General features: G+C 40.5%; 1 protein-coding gene across 5 annotated transcripts in view; it reads left to right on the plus strand.

Moving 5' to 3' along the window:
* CNOT6L (CCR4-NOT transcription complex subunit 6 like) overlaps nt 1–15,509 on the plus strand; it is a 121,606-nt gene that overhangs the window by 54,087 nt on the left and 52,010 nt on the right. The window lies entirely within an intron of this gene.

A 15,509-nucleotide genomic window follows, 5' to 3' on the forward strand; every position in this document is an offset into this window, starting at 1 on the left:
TAGGAAGCTGGGTGGAAGCAGAGGAGCTGAGATTCAAACTCTACTCCAATATAGCATGTGAGTATCCCAAGTGTGATTTACCCTCTGTGCCAAATACCCACCCCTGTGTTCTGGGCTTTTTAGTCTGATTTTGAAAATGTGATTTTACTTAGTGTGTGTGTGTGTGTCTCTCTCTCTCTCTCTTTGTTTTAACATTTACTTATTTATTTGGAAGTCAGAGTTACACACAGAGAGAAGGAGAGGCAGATAGAGAGGTCTTCCATCTGCTGGTTCACTGCCCAAATAGCTGCAGTGGCTGGAGCTGCGCTGATCCTAAGCCAGGAGACAGGAGCTTCTTTTGGGTCTCCCATGTGGATGCAGGGGCCCAAGGACTTGGGCCATCTTCCACCTCTTTCCCAGGCCATAGCAGAGAGCTGGAAGAGCTGATTGGAAGTGGAGCAGCTGAGAGTTGAACCAGCACCCCAATATGGGATGCTGGTACTTCAAGTGGCGGCTTAATCTAATATGCCACAGCCCTGGCCCCTTTACTTAGTCTTGAAAGAAAAGTAGTTCTTCAGATATCACATTGAACTTTCAGTGTGGTGCCATCAGAGTTATGAACTCTTATGGGGAAAATTTTTTGTTTTGTTTTTGTATTTTATCTTTACTTTCTATAAAACTCTTAAATTTGTTATAGGAGCTATTTTAAATTAAAACTGTAGTCCTTCCTACAGACTTTTTTTTTAAAGGATGGCTTTATTCACTGATAGAATAAGCCATAGGCAGGGTGCCCCTTGTTTAGCTTTTGTTAGAACAGATAAAATAGCATTGACATTTTATATGATTATAAGAAAGAAAGCATTGCAATAGTTAAGATTAGCTATATCTAATTAAATACATTAATAAGGGATGTTATTGTATCTAAATAAAATTCATTAATCCTAAAGCACTGCTCTCCTCTTAAAACATGCATTTTGCTCATTAAGTTTGGGAAGAAAGTCTTACTCAATTCACACAAGTACTGGGACAGGCATTATGGTACATACAGTAGGTTAAACTGCTGCTTGCAATGCCAGCATCCTGTGTCAAGTGCTGGTTCAAGTACCAGCTACTCCATGCTTCTGATCCAGCTTCCTGCTAGTGAACCTGGGAAGGTAATGCCCGATGGCTCAAGTCTTTGGGTCCCTGCCACCCCCAGTGAGAGACCTGGATGGAGTTCCAGGCTCCTGGCTTTGGTCTGGCCCAGCCTTGGCTGTTGCGGGCATTTCGGGGGAGTGAATCAACTGACAGGAGATCGATTTCTCTCTCCCTCTCTCTCCTTCCCCTCACTCTTTCCCTTCCTCTTTTCCTTTCTCTCCCTCTTCATTCCCCACTTACTCTTTCTGCCTTCCCTCTCCATGTCATTTTGCCTTTTCAATAAATGAATCCTTTAATAATTTATATAAGTACTGAAATGTCTTAATTTTGTTCTGTGTTGTAGCTATATGAATCAAGGTTTATTTTTAAATTCAGAGGATTAACTATGAATACTATATTGATTAAATATTTTACGCTGTACTTGTAAGGAATGCAGGTCAAAAAGCCATATGAAGTATATACTTTCATGTATTTTATTTTCCTTTTTCAAAGATTATTTGAATTTCCATGAAAATATACTATTTGTATTTGCCTTTGTCATGTAATGGAGCGTTGAATGATGAAGTTTAAGAATGGAAAAAATGCTGATATTATTGGTTGAAATGCCAAAAGTGATATTAGGCTTCCTTACAGAGTTTCATAAATTAGATAATTTGAATGATCTGATTGTGATTTTAGTTCTTCTGTAGGATTATTATTATTTTTATTATTTTGATATATAAAATGGAGAGGGGAATACTTATATTTGAAACACTTTCCTGATAATTAATATAAGGCATTTGAAATTTAACTTTTGAGGGACATTTCACCATGTTTTGTGTATTTTAAATCTCATTCTCAAAAAAAATGAAAAAGCCGTTCAGCTAGAGGAAGAATGGGGCAAATCATTCCCTTCTATTACAAAATTATGGAATGATTTCATTACAATCTTAGATTCATGCATGAAATTCACACTTCATACTGATTATAATGAAATTCTTTGTCTCTAATAATAACTTCTTTCTTTTAGCATCAGTGAAGAGGGCTGTTTCCCTCCTTTTGATATTGATAGCACATTATGACAAATGAATAATATACAGTTGAATCAAGTAGATTTACCCTTGTGTGGATTTGCCCTTATATAGACCACATTTCTGAAAAAATACATTTCTTACTCTCTCATAATTCAATTCCATGTTGTATAGAGACGTGTTTGTAGAAAATTCAGACTAAATGTCAGCTGAATGAATCAATCTGGTTATTTGTTTCCTTGGGTGCTTCATTCTAATGCACTAGTTGCAATGTCTTTCAAGTTACTGCCTTTGTCTGCCCTTTGCTTCTAGTGGCCTTTATCTCAAGTGATGCATATTCATTAAAATCTTTTCTCTAACCTCTAGTCTGTCAACTTGGGCACCAGCTCTGCTTCACCTACTGTGACCTCGCTTTGTTCATAACTATGGGTGCTTCAGTTTGTTCTATAGTAGATATTGATTGAGTATCCCTTACCAGAAATGCTTGGAACTAGAAGTATTTTGAATTTCAGTTTTTCTTGTGTTTGGGAGTATTTTCATATACTTAATGAGATACCTTGGGGGTAAGATCCAATTATTTTATTTAAAGATTTATTTACTTGAAAGGCAGAGTTAGAGAGAGAGATCTTCCATCTGCTGGCTCACTCCCCAAATGGTCACAACAGCTGGAGCTGGGCTGGTCCAAAATCAGGAGCCATGAGCTTCTTCTGAGTCTCACATGTGGGTTCAGGGGCCCAAGCACTTGGGCCATCTTCACTGCTTTCGCAGGCACATTATCAGGGAACTGGATTGGAAGGAAGTTCAGTAGCTGGGACTTGAACCAGCACTCGTATACTGGCACTGCAGGCAGCAGCTTTACCCTTTGTGCCACAGCACTGGCCCCATAAGATCCAATTTTAAGTATCACCTTCATTTGTGATTCATATACCTTATACACATAGACTAAAGGTAATTTTATACAGTGTTTTTAGTGTTCTAATGTTTTTACCAAGACCTGGCACATGAGGTTGGATAGTTTGCCACTCATGGCTTCATGTCAAGTGCTCAAAAAGTTTTGGGTTTTGGAATATTGCAAATTTCAGATTAGGAATGCTTAACCTGTATCTATATGTAGCCTTTTTGTCTTTTTTGAAAAGCTGTTTAGGTTTTCTGTCAGTGCCATTTTCTGTTCAGGAGATCCAGTATAAAAGAGCAAGGAACTTTCATAAAGGAAAGAAAATGAGAATTTTTCCCACCTTTTAACAAAATTTGAGGTGGTAAAAACAAGAATGGCTTTATGAAGCAACTGAAGGAATAAGGTGTCTTTATTTTCTTTTCTTCCTTTGAAAAACAGGTGAAACTTTTAAAAAATTTACTTATTTATGCAAAAGTCAGAGGTACAGAGAGAGAGTAAGAGACAGATCTTCAACCCTGCTTCACTCCCCAGATGGCCCCAATGGCCAGTGATGCGCCAGACTGTAGCCAGGAGCCAGTAGCTTCATCCAGGTCTCCCACTAGGATGGCAGGGGCCCAAGTACCTGAGCCATCTTCCATTGCTTTTCCCAGGCTGTGAGCAGGGAGCCGGACTGAAGTGGAGCAGCTAGAACTTGAATCGGTGCCGGCATCACAGGCTGGCTCTGTTGCCCGCTATGCCACAATGCTGGCCCAGACAAATGAAACTTTTAACAGTGATCTGGCTCATCTTAGACTAATAAGATGTGTTTTTATTTTTATTTATTATTATTTTTTTTAATTTGAAAGGCCAAGTGACAGAGGAAGAGCGGGATTAGGGAGGGGATGAGGAGTGTGGGGCGGGGAGAGACAGGACAGAGACAGAGACAGATTGATTAGATCTGCCATCTGCAGATTCACTCCCCAAGTGGCCACAATGACCAGGGCTAGTCCAGGCTGAGGCCAGTAGCCTGGAACTCCATCCTGGTTTCCCATCTTGACCATCTTCAGCTGCTTTTCTAGGCACATTAGCAGGTGCTGGATTTGAAGTGGAGCAGCCAGAGTTCTTAACCAATGCTCCGATATGGGATGCCTGCATCTCTAACAGCAGCTTAACCCACTGTGCTATAATACCAGCTTACAAGAAACAAATTTTTAGAAATTGTATTTTAAGACTGAAGGACTGTGGATGGAGGATAGATTACCTGAGAAATTAGGGTAAGAAGGCCAATTTTAAACCTATAGGCAAGGTCAACCCAATTACATCTCTTAAAAGTTCCAGTTATTGACCTTATGGAAGTTGTAAGTAAAAGCATTTGTCATAGTTACTTTAGAATTCTTGTCCTAAGATATAAAACAAGACTTTGTCTGCCATATGGGCTGAGTAGTCCTCAAGAATTAAACATTGATGCCCATGTCACAAGAATATGTAGGAACTCAGTAATTCTATTTCTAGCCTCTTTCTCTTAAAATAAAGTGAACCTTGTCTGTGGAAGACTTTTTTATTTTTTAATTCATGAAATGTATCATAAAAGAGTAATGACTAAATGAATAATGATATGCCCGTTACCCAATAGTCTTACTATCTTATTTTTTTAAAAAATTTTTTTATTTGAAGGGCACAGTTAGGGAGAGACAAGATCTTCCATCTGCTGGTTTGCTCCCCATATGGCTGCATTGGCTAGGGCTGGGGCAGACCAGGGCAAGAGCTTTTTCCAGGTCTACCTTTTGGGTGCTTGGATCACCTTCTGCTGCTTTCCTAAGCACTTTAGCAGGTATCTGGATTGAAAGTGGAGCCAGCAGGGGCTTTAACCGGTCATATGGGATGCTTTTATTCACTATGCAACCAGTGCCCACGTGGTGGCTTTACCCACTATGCAACAATGCCAGCCCCCTCACTATCTTTTTTAAAAAGCACTTAGAAATGTAATTATCATTGATGTAGGAGGCAAAGTGTATTTATTGATTTCTAGAAACTCATATATAACACAAAAATAAGGGAACAATCTAGTAGAAAAGAACTTAATGATTTATATAAAAGGATATACAAATGACTGAACATTTGGAGAGTTGATTGACCTTATCCATAGTAATAATGTGTGTGGAAGCTATTCAGTTACCATTTTTCATGTATAAGAGCAGAATAATTCAGATGAAATAATTCTGTTGGTTGAGATTATATGGAATTAGCACAATTGTGCTTTGTCAGTGTAGGTCTTCTTCCTCAAGCTTTTTAAGTTTCCTGTACTCTTTCTCATGATTATATCTTCCTGCCTTCTCTCAGAGGTTATTGTTGTCCTGAATTTAGATATCAGGTTAAGAATGTATTTGTGTTTTACCATTTATGTAAATTGAATCCTCCACATTGTAATTTTTTGTTACTAAAACATGTTTTTATGATTCAGTCATGTTGATGTGTATGTGCAATTACAATTCACTTGCAGTCAGATATGTGAATATGCTGTGATTTATTCATTATATTATAAATATTTAGATTGTTCCTTTTTTTGGACTGCTTTAAGCAATGCTACTGTAAGCACTGCAGCCACAAACATTCTAATTCTAGTACATATCTGTAATACAGTTTCTAGGAGTGGAATTGTAGGGTTTCATTGGTCTGTATATCTTTAGCTTTATTGTGTAATGCCATATTTTTTTTAAACTTTTATTTAATAAATATAAATTTCCAAAGTACAGCTTTTGAATTACAGTGGCTTCCCCCCCACCATAACTTCCCTCCCACCCGCGACCCTCCCATCTCCTGCTCCCTCTCCCATTCCATTCACATCAAGATTCATTTTCAATTATCTTTATACACAGAAGATCAATTTAGTATATATTAAGTAAAGATTTCAACAGTTTGCACCCACACAAAAACACAAAGTCTAAAGTACTAGTTATACCGTTAATTCACATTGTGCAACATATTAAGGACAGAGATCCTACATGGGGAGTAAGTGCACAGTGACTCCTGTTGTTGACTTAACAATTGACATTCTTGTTTATGATGTCAGTAATCTTAGGTGTTTAAATTTAACTGAATAGTGATCCATGTTAAATATAAGAGCGGGAATAAGAGAGGGAGGAGATGTACAATTTGGGACATGCTCAATCGGACTTGCCCCAAACAGTAGAGTTAGAAACGTGCCAGGGGATTCCAATTCAATCCCATCAAGGTGGCATGTACCAATGCTATCTCACTAGTCAAAGTGACAAGTTTCAGTTCATAATTGATTATAATGATAGGATTAAGAGTCAAAGGGATCACATAAACAAGACTAGTGTCTGCTAATACTAACTGATAGAATTAAAAAGGAGAGAACTATCCAATATGGGAAGCAGGATACACAGCAGATTCATAGAATGGCAGATGTCCTAAACAGCACTCTGGCCTCAGAATCAGCCCTAAAGGCTTTCGGATCCGGCTGAAAAGCCCATGAGAGTATTTCAGGCATGGAAAGCCAAGACACTCTGGCCAAAACCAAACAAACAGACCTAAATGAAAGATCTCTGTGAGTGAGATCCCAGTGGAAAGAACAGGTCTTCAAAGAAGGAGGTACCTTTCTCTGAAGGGAGGAGAGAACCTCCACTTTGACCATGGCCTTGTCTAAATAAGATCGGAGTTGGTGAACACAAAAGGCTTCCATAGCCTTGGCAACTCATGACAAGAGCCTAGGGTGATTACTAACACCATAATGTTTTACAAAGTACTTGTTTTTTTTGTTTTGTTTTGTTTTAAGATTTATTTGTTTATTTGGAAATCAGAGTTACACAGAGAGAGAGCGCGCGGGAGAGAGGTCTTCCATCCCATGGTTCACTCCCCAGTTGGCCGCAGTGGCAGAGCTGCATTGATCCAAAGCCAGGAGCCAGGAGCTTCTTCTGGGTCTCCCATGCAGGTGCAGGGGCCCAAGGACTTGGGCCATCTTCCCAGGCCACAGCAGAGAGCTGGATTGGAAGTGAAGCAGCCGGATCTCGAACCCGTGCCCATATGGGACGCTGGCGCTTCAGGCCAGGGTATTAACCTGCTGGACCACAGCACCAGCCCTTTCCTAATTGTTTATAAGGTTGAGCATCTTTTTATGTGTTTAGTGGCCATTAATGTTTCTGCTTTGAAATTACTATTGATGTCTTTGGCTATTTTCAATTGAATTATTTCTTACTGATTTATGGTTCTTAACTTTTGACCATTTTGTGTTATAAATATCTTCCCCTACTCTTTGGATTTTCTCTGTTTTCTTTGTGGTATCTTTTAATGAGTGAATTTGATTTTTTAAATTTAGTTGAATTTTAAAATCTTTTGTTATTAATTAGTGTGTTTTGTTGAAGAAATCCTGCTGTTCCCTAGGTCTGAAATACATTCTCTTAATGTTATCTTCTAAAAGTTGTAGTTTTTTTCTTCATGGTTAATTCTTTTTATTTTTTTAAAGATTTATTTATTTATTTTGAAAGAGAGAGAGAGAAAATATGCCCACCAAAGGGGAGATATTATGTATGCTAATTCACTCCCCAGGCAGCCGCAACAGTTAGGGCTGAGCCAGACTGTAGCCAGGAGCTTCATCTGGGTCTCCCATGTGGGTGGTGGAGGCCCAAGCACTTGGGCCATCTTCTGCTGCTTTCCCAGGCTATTAACAGGGAGCTGGATGGGAAGTGGAGTAGCCAGGACACGAACTGGAGCCCAAATGGGATGTCACAGTTAGCAGCTTTAGCTGCTGTGCCACAATGCTGACCCCCATGGTTAATTCTTTAATTTATTTGGAATGAGTTTTTCAATACAGTAGAAGAGATCTGAGTTTTTGAGTGATCTGTTCTTGCTTTTTCTTTTATGTTTAGCAAATTATCGCTTGGTCATTTAGTGAAGTTCTTCCTTTTCTCACTGATCATTGAAGTTACCTCTCATATCACTTATGTGTAGCTTTATTTTGGGGATCTCTATTCTGTTCCAGTGGTCAATTTATCTAATCTTGTCCTGATTGTCATGTTATTTTATTATTAATATAGCTTTATATTAGGATTTTATCTGTTTTGTGAAGTCCTCTCATTTTTTAGTAGTGTTTTGACTGTTACTCAAACCTAAGAAATTGTGTTTTTCAGAAAAAACTGTTTGTTTCTTGGAATTTGTATCGATATTCTGGAGCAGTTCAGAAAGAATTGACATCATAATTAAAATGAATCTTCCTAATCATGAATTTGAGCTTGCTATCCATTTATTTAGATTTTATTTACTTTTTGCACAGTAGTCTTGTACATCTTTTGTTATTTATTTTTGAGTACCTTATGAATTATTTCTATTGTAAACCATGACTTTTTGTTTTTAAAGTTTTTTCCCCTTGCTTATTTGTTGTTGAGTTTTAGAAATATAATTAGTTTTTTGTTTGTGTTTTTAATTAATCTTACAGTAAGCTTTCTTGACTAAACTGAAATTTTTTCTAGAATGCTGTCTCCCAATTATTTTGGATTTTATATGCAGATAATTATTTTCTGGTAATACAGTTTTGTTTATTTTAAATTCTTGTGAATTTAATTTCTTTTCCTTTAATGCACTAAGATTCTGCACAATATTGAATAGGAGCATTAATAGTGGGTATGCTTCTGTTATTAATTCTCAACAAAATGTTTCTAGTAGTTTTCCATTAAGAACAATAGTTACTGTGTATTTTTGGTTAAAAAAAATTCCACTTTTTAGATTCTACTGATTTTCTGACTTTCCTAAGTTGTTAGTTCTTTTTTTTAAAGACTTATTTATTTATTTGAAAGGCAGAATTACAGAGAAGTATAGGCAGAGAGAGAGAGAGAGATCTTCAATCCACTGGTTCACTCCCCAGATGGCTGCAGTCGCTAGAGCTGCGCTGATCCAAAGCCAGGATCCAGGAGCTTCTTCCAGGTTTCCCATGCAAATGCAGGTGCCCCAGCATTTGGGCCATCTTCTTCTGCTTTCCTAGGCCATGGCAGAGAGCTATATCAGAAGTAGAGCAGCTGGGACTTGAATTGGCGCCCGTATGGGATGCCGGCACTGCAGGAGGTGGCTTTACCTGCTATGCCACAGCACTGACCTCAAGCTGTTAATTTTTGTTTAAATATTTTATCAAATGCTTTTCTTTATCCATTGAGATAATATTTTTCACATTTCAAAGGCTGGTTTGATAGATTACACATTTTTTACCAACTTCAACCACATTTATCTCCCTGAGTTAGACATAAGTTGGTCATGTGGTTATATGCTTTTATATTACTGCTGGATGTAATTTGACAGTGTCTGTTAAGAACAGTGAAGGTATGGAGGCTTTACCCTACTTACAAGCTTCAAATAAGTTAGCAGATTACTGCTTCATGGATAATGGCAGAAGACATGAGTCTCTTGGGTCAGAGACAGAGCCAAAATGGGACCAGGTGTGTGCTTTGTATACAGAATGTTTGCATTGCAGTTGAGTAAGTCAGATACAAGGGTCCAGTGCTTTTTAGGCAAACAGGAAGTACTATAACAAACAGTAAAAAAAAAACTAGTTTTGCTTCCCCAGAGGAAACAGTTCCATGGTAGTAATGCTCTAGCTGCCTTGACCTATTCAGTGGCATTTAGAGTTACAAAAACCGTGCAGTATCAGGAGACAGATAAGCCGTGCAGTCTTACCTCAGCAAGGATGCAGAGGGAAGCATAAGGCCCACTTTCTTGCCCAAAAATATATTTTCATGGATTTTTTTCTATTTGTTTATGAATAAAGTGGACTTGCATATTTCATTATTTTTATTCAAGAATGTGTAAGGTTTATATTGGCTTTTGAAACAGTGGAAGAAAATCACTTACTTTTCAGTTCTCTAAAGAGTTTGTATAATATTAAACTAATCTGTTCTCTGAAATTTGGTTGAACAGCCCTGTAAAACCATTGTTGCCCAGTGTTTTTTTTTTTTTGAAGAAATTATTTACTACCTTAGTATACAAGATTGTTTCAAAAGATCATGGAAAATAGAATTAAAAGATAAATTTAGGGATTGGCATTTAGCCTAGCAGTTAAGAGACTCCTGTGTCTCACATTGGAGTGTCTGGGTTTGATTGCTGTCCCCAGCTCCTGACTCCAGCTTCCCACCGGTTCAGATCCTTGGAAGCAGTGGTGATGGCTCAAGTGATTTGGGAAAGCTGGACTGTGTTCCCTGCTTCAGTCAAGCCATTGCATGAGCATTTGGGGAGTGAACCAGCAGATGGGAGTTCCTGTTCTCTCTCTGTATGTATGTATGTGTATAAGAGAGAAATCTCTACCTCTCACATTAAAAAAAATATTTTCAAAATTATATAGAATTTATTTTGGTACAAAAATATTTGGAATCAATGCCTGGTTTTCTTAGTCTGTATTTTCCATGAACCCTTTGATGATACCTCATAGTTTTGGTTACAAGAATTATTGAGGGTTTCTTATTATTAATCATTCAGTTTTGTTGGACCATATCTGTACCATTGGAATTTATCTTTTTTTAAATTTAGAAATTTATTTGCGTAAGTACTGATAATATTTCCTTACTATAAATTTAGGCTCTGGTCCATTCGTAACTGTATTAACTCTTTTCATTTTTAGGATTGTTTCTGATATGGGCATTTGGCCTGGTGATTGTGACATTAGTTAACATGCCTAAATCCCAAGGCAGGCATTGTGGCTTAGCATGTAAAGCCACCGCCTGCGATGCTGGCATCCTATGTGGGCGCCAGTTGGAGTCCTGGCTGTTTCATTTCTGATCCAGCTCCCTGCTAATGCATCCGGTAAAGCAGTGGAGGCTAGCCTAGGTGGTTGGGCCCCTGCACCCACGTGGGAGACCTGCATGAAGCTCCTGGCTCTCCTGGTTTTGGCCTGGCTCAGCCCTGGTTGGTGCAATCGTTTGGGAGCATGAACCAGCAGGCAGAAGATATCTATCTCTCTGTGTGTCTCCTTCTCTCTCTCTAACTCTGCCTTTCATATAAATAAATAACTTTTTTTTTAAGATTTATTTTATTTATTTGAAACATAGAGTTAGAGAGAGAGGTCTTCCATCTGCTGGTTCACTTCCCAGATGGCCGCAACGGCCAGAGCTGCGCCGATCCGAAGGCAGGAACCAGGATCTTCTTCCGGGTCTCACAAGTGGATTCAGGGGCCCAAGGACTTGGGCCATCTTCTACTGCTTTCCCAGGCCATAGCAGAGAGCTGGATCGAAAGTGGAGCAGCCGGGACTAGAACCAGCGCCCAAATGGGATGCCAATGCTTCAGGCCAGGACTTTAACCCACTGCGCCACTGCGCCGGCCCCATAAATAATTCTTTTTTTTTTTTTTTTTAATTCACTTACTGTATTTGAAAGGCAGAATTACAGAGAGGGAGGGACTGAGAGAGAAAACATTGATTTGCTAGTCTACTCCCCAAATGGTCGCAATGACTAGAGCTAGGCCAGACCAAAGCCAAGAACCTAGAGCTTCTTACTCTCCCATGTGGGTGCAGGGGTGTAGGGGTCCAGGCACTTGGGCCATGTTCCACTGCTTTCCCAGGTGTGTTAGCAGGGAGCTGGATTGGAAGTGGAGCAGTTGAGAATTGAGCCAGTGCCCATGTGTGGGATGCCAGTGCTGTAGGTGACAGTTTAATCCACTAAGCCACAGTGCTGGCCCTAATAAATAAATCTTAAAAAAAAAAAAAAAAAAAGGATGCCTACATCTTATGGGAGTGTCTGGTTCAATACCTGCCTCTGGCTGGTGATTCCAGCTTCCTGTTAATGCAGACCCTAAAAGGCACAGAGATAGCTCAAGTAGTTAGTTGGCTTCCTGCTACCCTCATGGGAGTCCTGATTGTGATCCCAGCCTCAATCCAGCCCTGTCATGGGCATTTGTAGGGAGTGAACTGGTAAATGGGAGCATGCATTCTCTTTATCTCTCTCTCTCTGTCTCAGTCTTTCTCTCTCTTCCCCCTGACCCCCCCGTCTTTTTAATAAAAAAAAAAATGCTTCTTCTATCTTTATTTTTAAAGATTTATTTATTTGAAAGAGTTAGAGAGGGAGAGAGAGAATATTCCATCTGCTGGTTCACTTCCCAGATGGCTGCAACAGCCAGCACTGAGTGAAGCTGAAGCTAGGAACCAGGAGCTTCATCCAGATTCTCCCACCTAGCACTTAGGCCACCCTCCACTGCTTTTCCAGGTGCAGTAGCAGGGAGCTGGATCAGAAATGGAGCAGCTGGAACTCGAACTGATGCCCATTTAGGATGCCAGCATTGCAGGTGGTGGCTTTATACACTGCACCACAGTACCTGCCCTGGGATTTAGGCATGTTAACTATTGTCATAATCACTAGGCCAAATGCCCATCTCAGAAACAATCTTAAAAATGAAAAGAATTAATAGAGTTACAAATAGACGAAGGTCTAAAATTAAGAAAATATTATCAATAATTAATGCAAATGAATTTCAAAACTTAAAAAAGATAAATTGCTTAACCAGCTAAGCCACAACATATGCCCCCTTTTATTTTATTTTTTTTTAACTTTTATTTAATGAATATAGATTTCCAAAGTACAGCTTATGGATTACATTGGCTCCCCCCCCCCTTTTATTTTTAAAAAAGATTTATGTATCTGTTGGAAGTAGTGGGATGGGGTGGGGTAACAAACCAGAGCATGATTGAGATCTTTATCCACCGGTTCATTCCTCAGATGGCTGCAAGTCAGCAGCCTGGAATTCCATCTGGATCTCTTGTGTGAGTGGCAGGGCCCCAGTTAAAAGGAAGCTGAATTGGAAGTAGAGCAGCCATGTCTTGAACAGGCACTTTGATATGGGAGCTAGCATTTCAGACAGCAGCTTACCTTACTACATCACAATGCTGGACACTCTTATGCCTTTGGTTGTCATTTTTTCCCCTCTTTTGTATTTGGATATGTGCTTTATATGTATTTAGATTTTATTATTTTCAAGTATGATCACTTAAGCCTATAAATTTGTCTACTTGGCTACATTTTTTTGTATTTACACGTTTTTAAAGATTTATTTTTATTTAAAAGGCAGAGTTACAGAGATAGAGAGACATGGAGAGATCTTCCAATGCTGGTTCACTCCCCACATGGCTGCAGTGGGGTGGGGTGAGGGTAGCTGGGCCAGGCCAAAGACAGGGCCAGGAACTTCTCTGGTGTCTCATGTGGGTGCAGGGGCCCAAGCATTTGAGTCACCCTCTGCTGCTTTCCCAAGTGCGTCAGCAGGGAACTGAAATTGGAAATTGAGTAGCTAGGACTCAAGCTGGTGCCTATATGGGATGCTGGCATTGCTGATGGCAGCTTAAGCTGCCACAACATAGTGCCAGTCTCCCTCAAATTTTTTTTTTTTTTTTTTTTTTTTTGGACAGGCAGAGTGGACAGTGTGAGAGAGAGACAGAGAGAAAGGTCTTCCTTTTTGCCGTTGGTTCACCCTCCAATGGCCGCCACTGCAGCCAGCGCACCGCGCTGATCCGATGGCAGGAGCCAGGATCCAGGTGCTTTTCCTGGTCTCCCATGGGGTGCAGGGCCCAAGCACCTGGGCCATCCTCCACTGCACTCCCTGGCCATAGCAGAGAGCTGGCCTGGAAGAGGGGCAACCGGGACAGAATCCGGCGCCCTGACCGGGACTAGAACCCGGTGTGCCGGCGCCGCAAGGCGGAGGATTAGCCTATTGAGCCACGGCGCCGGCTCTCAAAATTTTTTTAAAAAGTTATATTTATTTGATGGGCCAGCACTGTGTCGTAGCGGGTAAAGCTGCTGCCTTACAGTGCTAGTATCCCATATGGACGCCGGTTTGAGTCCTGGCTGCTCCACTTCTGATCCAGCTCTCTGCTATAGCCTGGGAAAGCAGTAGAAGATGGTCCAAGTACTTGGTCTCCTGCGCCCTTGTGGGAGAAGCTCCTGGCTCCTGGCTTCGGATCGGCACAGCTCTGGCCGTTGTGGCCAACTGGAGAGTGAACCAGTGGATGGAAGACCTCTGTGTATGTGTGTGTGTGTGTGTGTGTGTGTGTGTGTGTGTCTCTCTCTCTTTCTCTCTCTGTGTAATTCTGCCTTTCAAATAAAATAAATCTAAAAAAAAGGTTATATTTATTTGAAAGATAGTCACACACTCAGTTCCTTCGTCTGCTAGTTCACTCACTAAATGGCTACAATAACTGGGCCTGGGTCAGGCTGAAGCCAGGAGTCAGCAACTGCATCCAGGTCTCCTGTGTTGGTGACAAGAGCTCAAGTACTTGAGCCAGCACCGACTACTTTCTCAGGCACATTAGCAGAGAGCTAGACTGGAAATGGGGCGGCCCCAGGTACTTCCACGTGGGATGGGATGTTGATACTGCGCCACAATGCTGGCCCTGCCTCTTTAATATTAGGGTTTTACCTTGTAATGTATTTTGTCTGCTATTGTAGCTATGCCAGCTTTCTTTTGGTTAATGTTTCTCTAATATATCTTTTCTCATCTGTTTACTTTCAACTTTTTATGTGCTTAGGCTTAGTATTTCTTACAGATAATGCGTAGCTAGACTATTTTTTAATCCAGTCTGACATTTTTCTTAAATGTGTGCTTCAGACCAGTTGCCTTCTCTATACTATAATCAAATTATTGATGTTTACGTGTCCTTGCCATCCTACTTTCAGATGCCACTCTTTGTGTAATTTTTCTTTTCTTTTTTTTAAAGATTTATTTATTTGAAAGTCAGAGTTACACAGAGAGAGGAGAGGCAGGGAGAGAGAGAGAATGAGAGAGAGAGGTGTCTTCCATCCTCTGATTCACTCCCCAAATGGCCTCAATGGCCAGAGCTGTGCCGATCTAAAACCAGAAGCTAGAAGCTTCTTCCAGGTCTCCCGAGCGAATGCAGGGGCCCAAGGACTTGGACCATCTTTTTACTGCTTTCCCAGACTATAGCAGAGAGCTGGATTGGAAGTGGAGCAGCTGGGTCTCGAGCCCATATGAGATGCCGGCACTGCAGGTGTCAGCTTAACCCACTATGCCAATGCCGGCCTCATATGATAAGCCTTGATGTTTGAGTATTATGAGACTTCCAACTTGTTCTTATTTTTCAAAGTTGCCTTTAAGCTATTGTTTATTTTTTAAACATTTATTTTTATTTGAAAGTCAAACTATCAGGGAGTGACAGAGAGAGAGAGAGAGAGAGATCTTCCATCCCCTGGTTCACTCCACAAGTATTAACAACAGCAAGGGCTGGAAGGGGCCTAACACATGGGCCATTATCTGCTGCCATTCCAGGCACATTAGCAGGAAGCTGTGTGGGAAGAGGAGGAGCTGGGACTTAACTGGAACCCTGAAATGGGATAGGGGTGTCCTGAGTGGTTAACCTGCTGCATCACAGTACCCTCCCCCTTCTGTTAGTAAAATGGCGCAGTCTTATCTGTGGCGCCATCTATGCCTTGGATGCCATCTTAGGCCCTGGCACCCAGCGCCACCTTGCATAGTAGGCTTCAGTCCTAAGCCGCGTGGGATTCGCTACTCCTAC

Source organism: Oryctolagus cuniculus, chromosome 8 (assembly GCF_964237555.1).
Source record: "Oryctolagus cuniculus chromosome 8, mOryCun1.1, whole genome shotgun sequence".
In the NCBI taxonomy this organism is placed as follows: domain Eukaryota; kingdom Metazoa; phylum Chordata; class Mammalia; order Lagomorpha; family Leporidae; genus Oryctolagus; species Oryctolagus cuniculus.